The following is a 7,498-nucleotide window of genomic DNA, read 5'->3' as shown; positions in this document are numbered from 1 at the left end:
AAAAAAATGTGTGAGCTCAATCTTGTCTTGTCCTAACTGGCATAATTATTCATCATGGATGTGTTTCGTGGGATTAGAATCAGTAACAGGAAGTCACAGTATGCCCTATTTTAACAAAAACAAATGTCTAGGCCCTGAACATGGAAAACAGATTCAACAAGGGAATTAACCCTCACATTGGAAAATTATTCTCATGATGTAATAGTGACAGCTATGATTTATTGAGCACCTACTATGGGCCAGGTATTTTATTGATGTTATTTATAATGCTCATAACTACTCTGCAAAGCATGTGAAAGAAAATTGATACTTGGTAAAGGAAAGTAACTTGCTGAAGGTCACATATTTAGAAAATATCTAACCCAGGCTGGTTTCTCCAGCAGGTGTTTCTGCTACTACACTGAAGTGTTTGTCTTCAGATCATATATAAAACATGTTAATTATTTATAAGGAAGATATATATCTATATAAAAAATATTGTATTTTATATATATATATATAAAATGGAGTTTACATTTTAATTATTTATAAGGAAGAGATATATGTATATACTGATTACTGATATGGAATATAAATTTTAATTATTTATAAGGAAGACATATACATATATATACTGATATGACATTTAAATGAAATTTCTGACAAAAAGAACTATTTCATTAAAATAAGTATACTTATCTTTTAGTACCTAAAAAGCAGTTACAGTTGTATTAGGTGATTAATTAGTATTTGTGAAATAAAAAATGCATCATTTATTCCAGTTGATCCAAAGGGTTGCATCTATGACCTTTTCTCCTACCACCCCATGAGAAAATTTTGTAAAAAGAAATTCATTAATTTTTTCAGCAAGCAAGCACAGAGAACATATATACACTTTTGGCAGATATAGTTCTAGGCAATGGGACACAGTTATGGGAGAAAACATTCTAGCTTCTAGAGAGGCCACAATCTGGGGATAACAGACTTCTAAACTGACAGTGTCAAACAATGTGATAAGTCAAACAGGTACGTGCATGTGGGGCCTAAGACAGCACAGAGGAAGACTCTATAGACAGCTTTAGAAAGAGGTAAAAACCTGGAGTATTCCAGTGCCTGACCAAATGCAACAATCCTTTGTTTTCTCATGTTTTCATACATTCAAATAGGCTTTTCATTATGAGTAATTTCAGGTTTTTATCCTAGAGTTATAGGACCATGAGATTTGAAAAGTGTTGGTCACTTTGAAATCAGATGTTTGTTTTTTTTGCCATAGCATAGCATGGAAAATTGAAAAGCTTCACTGCTACACAACACTTAGTAACCCTAGATATAAGAGGGTTGTGAATTCAGTTGTATGTTTCATAGGACCTCTTATTGTGTCTAGGGTTTCTAAGTGATGTGTAGCAGTGGAGCTTTTCAATTTCCTATTCTATGGCAAAAAACAAACATCTGATTTTAAAATGACCAACACGCTTTTCAAATCTCGTGCAGCAAAAGTGATAAAAGGAACTGAGATCTAGATAATGAGCAAAAGAGTGGATGCTGTAGCTGCCCTAGGAGGGCAGGGTCAAGGTGGGGGAAAATGTTGGGGGCTGTTGTTTGGGGTCTTCATGCTGGAAAAATTGGGGTTCAAGCTCCAGTGGAGTCAGGAGAGGAGAATCTGTGCATGCTCAGGGTGAGGGCTGAGATTTATACTTCTGCATTAAGCCAGAACACTCAAAGATCTACAGCTTCAGTTAAAGGTGGAATAAACTCAAACTTGCGTTTCTGAGCAACCATATTGTTCACAGCAACCTGTCCCTGTGTGCAGCTTGGAGCCTCGGAGATCATACCCTAGTCTATGGTATGCTGTGTTATCTCCTTTTTATGAGAATATCTCTTATGTGTTCTGTTAATTTTCCATTAAAATAAGCTAATTTCACTTGTCCTTGGCTCTTAAAATATATAGTGAAATATTTCATAATATAAAATAGTTTTTCATAAACTTACCTAAATAAATACACATTAGAAGGGTTTGTTCCAATTTACATTTTCTCCAAGTGTTTGTTGCAAAGCCCATTCTTATACTTTTATGCCAACCTCTGGGTAATACGTGCAAAAATAGTTCAATCTATGCCAATTTAATAGGATAAAAATAACACATCTTGTAAAATGTGAGGCACATGTATTGGTTCCTGTGTGAAGTCAAACACCCATTGACGTGTATTGACTATGGTTGTTTCACCTGTGAATTATTTTTATATGTTTATATATCAGTTTCCAGTTTTTCAATTCAGCTGCTTTTATTTTTCCTTTTTTGTTGTTGACAGCTAATTATGCTTAGTATTTATACAGCATGCATTTCTCTGTTCCAAGCACCATTTTTAATGCTTAAATCACTGTTGTTCTTTGAATCCTTACAATAAACCCTATAGGCTAGGTACTATTATTGTCCCCATTGGTACAGAGGACAAAACTGGCTCAGAGATGTTAAGTAACTGATAAAGACAGAATAAAAATTGGGGGACTTAACCCTTCTGTTTAGTATTTCTGCTGTTACTCATGTTGAATTATTTTGTTGTGTGCTTTGTAACTAAAAATTGTGAGCTCATCTTCAGTGAGGTTTTATCTAGAAGAACCCAGTGAGACCTGAGATGAAGATATGATCATCCAGAGAAGATTATAATTTGCCTATATTAGACATTCCAGATATTTCACTAGCAATTTGTAAAAAGTTTACTGAGATATAATTAACATGCCGTAAAGTTTACTTGTTTTAAATATACAATTCACCAAAGCAATTTTGAGCAAAAATAACAAAGCTGGAAACCACACTACCTAACTTTCAGTATACTACAAAGCTATAGTAACCAAAATGGTGTGGTACTGGCCTTAAAAACAGAACAGTGAAACAGAATAGAGAACACAGCAATAAATCCACGCACTGACAGCAAATTGATTTTCAACAAAGATGTCAAGAACAGTCTCTTCAATAAATACTGCTGGCAAAACTGGATATCCAGTTTTCTTCATATGCAGAAAAATGAAAACTAGACTCCTGTCTCTCACCAAATACAAAAATCAACTCAAAATGGGTTAAAGCCTTCAATGTAAAACCCAAAATGATAAAACTACCAGAAAAAACATAGGGGAAACATTTCATGACATTGGCTTCAGCAAAAATTTTTTTGAATAAGAACTCGAAAGCACAAGCAAACAAAAACAAAAATAGACAAATGGAATTACATCAAGCTAAAAAGCTTCTGCACAGCAGAGGAAACAATCAGCAGACGAAAGAGGCAACTTATATAATGATAGAAAAATTTGCCCACCATCTGTCTGACAAAGGACTAATATCCAGAATATATAAGAAACTCAACTCAATAGCAAAAAAAAAATAAATAAAAATAACCAAATCTAAAAATGGACAAAATACTTGAATAGACATTTTTCAAGAGAAGACATACAAATGGCTAACAGGTACATGAAAACATGTGTGATATCACTAATCATCAAGGGAATGCAAACCAAAACCACAGTGAGATATCACTTCACCCCATTTCAAGAATGCCTATTATCAAAACAAAACAAAACAAAAAAATCCGCAAATGCTGATGTGGATGTAGACAGAGGACAACTTTTTAAAAAATATATTATTATTATTTTTACTTTTAGAGATAGAATCTTGCTCTGTTGCCCAGGCTGGAGTACAGTGGCCTGATCATGGCTAACTGCAACCTAGAACTCTTAGGCTCATGGGGATCCTCCTGCATTAGCCTCCTGAGTAGCTGAGACTACAGGCACACACCACCATGCATGGCTAAAAAAGAGAAACTCATGCACTGTTGGTGAGGATGTACATTTGTAGAATCATTATAGAAACAGTATGAAAAGTTTCCACAAAATTAAAAACTAAGTTATCATATGATCCAACAATTGCACAACTGGATATTACACATCTAAAGGAAATGAAATAAGTATGTTGAAGAGATATCTGCACTCCCATGTTTATTATAGCAATACCCAAGACATGGAATCAACATAAGTATCCATCAACAGATGAATGTATAAAATGTATAAAGATACACAATCAGCCTAAGTATCCATCAACAGATGAATGTATAAAATGTATAAAGAAAATGTGTGGATATACACAATGGAATACTATTCAGATGTTAAAAAGAATGAAATCATTTATGGCAACATGAGTGAAGTTGGAGGACACTATGGTAGGTGAAATAAGCCAGGCACAAAAAGACAAAAACCACATGATCTCACACACATGTGGAATCTAAAAACATTGATCTTATATAAATAGAAAGAACTGTGGTCACCAGAGGCTGGAGAGTGAAGAGGCGAGTGGGATGGGGAGAGATTAGCTAATGAATACAAAGTTATGGTTAAATAAGAGGAATAAGTTCCGGTCTTCTATTGCTCAGTAGGGTGACTATGGTTAACAGTGTTGTATTGTATATCTCAGAATAGCTAGAGGAGGGAATTTTGAATTTTCTTATAACAAAAAATTATAAATATTTGGGATAATGCTAAATAGCCCCACTATGATTATTATAGAACCTTGCCTTGAGTTAGGACATACTCTGAGGAACAATATGCTCTAGAGTTTCCTCAGCATCAGGCTGATAGTGAGGGTTCACCTAAAATCATGTCCTTGCTTGGTTTTGTCCCATCCCTCCCACTTTTACCTTATTGATCTTTCCTGACAGCATGTTCTTAATAAATACCATGTGCGTGATTTATCATTTCAGACACTACTTTGGAGAAAGCTGACCTAAGATGCAGAATTAGGAAGTACTGTCTCCCATTTCTGTGTTCAAATTTTGCACCTCTACAAAGGGGAGGAAAGTAAGATTCAGAGAGGTTCATATTTTTTTCTCAAGGTCAGGCAGTTGGTAAAAGACTTAAGTCTAATATTCTAAAATCTAGTGATGTGAGTTGCACCACATTGCCTCTTAAAGATTTTCATAGGGAAGTAAATCTGATAAGAACAGATTCTACACTTGATCTTAACCAAAAGACTGAGAAGCAATAGGGAAGTAAATCTATAATAATGAGCTGCGAAGATTCCTTAGAATCTCCAATTTAAATTACGTTTATGCTCACTCTCAGTTTCTTCATTTATGAAATTAGGACACTTATTATTGTCAGTGTCTTTCTTTTTTTAAGATTAAATGGAAAAACATAGGGAGCACGCTTTGGCATATGACTAGATATTCAGTATATATTTTTCCTTCATTGAAAAGCCAGGGTAAAGAAACTTTAACCCCATAAGGACTCAGGTGTTCAAAATTCGTTTGACCAACCACAGGTTGTTTTTTTGTTTGTTTGTTTTATGTTTTTTGTTTGTTTGTTTTTGGTGGATAAAGAATGAAGAATCATATGTTTAGAAGGTTTCTTAATAAAGCCTAGCTCCCTCCCAAAGAGGAAAAGCCACAGACGACAGGCATGCCACATTTAAAACAGTAGTAACCCAGTAGTCCTTCCTAACTGCTAACTAGGCAATTCCCAGGAGCCCAGGAAGGAAATCCAGAAGGATATAAACATGAAATGAATCAAACATGCAAGATTTTCAAGCAAAATCAAGCAATATTTTCTTTCTTTTTCCTTCTGTTTTGTTTTGATGTGTGTTTGTGTATGTGTGTGAAATATTTATTTATTTCAATCATCATCAGGACATTAGTATTCAGAGGAAGGAAAATGCCTCTTGAATGAGATGTTTGTAGGGAAAATTACAAGGGAGAGGAGGCTGACTTTGACCGAGCAATGCCCTCTGAGGATTGGGGTGGATCAGAATGGTTTCTAATATTTTTTCTACTCCCCTAATGGAAGTAAAATAACAACATGAAATAGAGGGGATGGAACAGCCAGCAGGAGGATAAATACCAAGGAAGCGATGTAAACACAGCCCCCAATTTCCCCTGCGAGTAAGAGAATGAGGAATGTGTTATTTATCTCTCTTTGCAATCTGCAAGGCAGAGTATGGAGCTGCCCCTTTGGGAATATCTTCTATAAACAATCAAAGAATTTCAGGATGGGAGTTTGAGATGCAGTGAAAGGAATAAAGGAGATTGAGAATTTCTCTAACTCCAGGTCCTCACACACCTCTTTCAAGAGGCCTTTCTTCATCTTCCCTGGCAGTGAAATAATACCCTCTTTAAAAGAGAGGTACTTTAGAAGTCATTGATTATGCCATCCCCACTAATTATTTTAGAATATAAAAATTAATGCAACCTGGCTAAATGAGTTATTATGATTACCCTACACTTGCAGGTGAGTATGTAGTGTGAGCTCTGGAATTAAACCATCTAGCTTGAACCTTGCATTCATTACTAAAGAAGTGTATTACCTTGGGAAAATTATGTACCTCAAGCCTCTGTTTCCTCACCTGTAAAACTAATGATTTCTACATAATAGGATTTCTGTAAGAAATAAATGTGGTAATGTACACAAAGTTCCTGGCACAATGCCTAGAAGATATTAAGAGCTCCATAAAGCCTGGAGCTTATTCTTGTTTTTGTTGCTATTATTACTATTGTTATTAATATTCATTAAGAAATGGAAGTAGAATCCAAATTCATTCTTTCCATCTTTAAATTCATCCTTCTTTTCTTTCCATTCTGTAACTTTTAATCTCTTAAGATTTCACATTGCTTTAGCAAATATTATTGTTCTAATATATAATAACTAGTGGCATATGCATCTGATGCAACGAGGTAGTAGGTAGTTTATGGAACTTTTCAGACCAGGCCTTAACTCATACTAATCCAATACATCTCAGAAAATGTTAGCCAGGTAAACATAGAACGATCTCACCTAAATGTGGACAAGACTGGCGGATTTGTCATCACAAATGGAGTCAACTGTCTTTAAGAAAGTGTTTGCTGACTGTGAATGGAAATGACTAAAATGTATTCTTATAGGGAAACTTTAATCTTTTTTTTTTAGAAAGGGCAGGGCTAGGGTAGATAAGGACTTGCAGAATCAATGGCACTTGTCCTGTGCCTTGAAGAATGTGTAGGTCTTTGATGAAGTAAGGAGGTAAGAGAGGCTATTGTAGGTGGGCCAACCACATAAGAAATGGGATGGAAAACTAGCAGAATTTACTCATAAGTATATTCTTTAATCATTAGGCTTCCTGTTGAAAGGAATTTCCTTAAAGATGCATTCCTTAATACCCCAGTTCAATAGTGTTCACTTTTTTCCCCTCCCTCATAGCATACTACAGTTTTCCTTCAAATTACATATTATAATTTAAAACTGAATATCTATTTATATATGTTGATGGGGCCACCCATCAACATACCAAGTAGAGTGGTGTATGTGTGTGTTTTAATTCAGTCTCCCCTGTTAGGCTGTAAGTTTGTTCTGTGAGGATATAAATCTGGTCTATTTTTACAAATAAAACAAAATAAGAAAAAAGTGACAAAAAAGCATACCTTACAGTTATCTACATTTTATAAAACCTATTTACTCTCTTTTCTTATTCAACAATAACAGTCAAGCAAGCAAATAACAGAAAAAG

The 7,498-nt window shown here is 34.8% G+C and overlaps 1 pseudogene; it reads right to left on the bottom strand.

Moving 5' to 3' along the window:
• Positions 1-4,863: 4,863 nt before the first annotated feature.
• On the bottom strand, positions 4,864-5,006 carry LOC112135076 (U2 spliceosomal RNA; annotated as a pseudogene).
• Between the last annotated feature and the right edge of the window lie 2,492 nt (positions 5,007-7,498).

The sequence above is a fragment of the Pongo abelii genome, chromosome 13, assembly GCF_028885655.2.
Source record: "Pongo abelii isolate AG06213 chromosome 13, NHGRI_mPonAbe1-v2.0_pri, whole genome shotgun sequence".
NCBI classification, from domain to species: Eukaryota; Metazoa; Chordata; class Mammalia; order Primates; family Hominidae; genus Pongo; species Pongo abelii.
The sequence above is the reverse complement of the archived record's forward strand: the minus strand, read 5'-3'. Positions and strand labels throughout refer to the sequence as shown.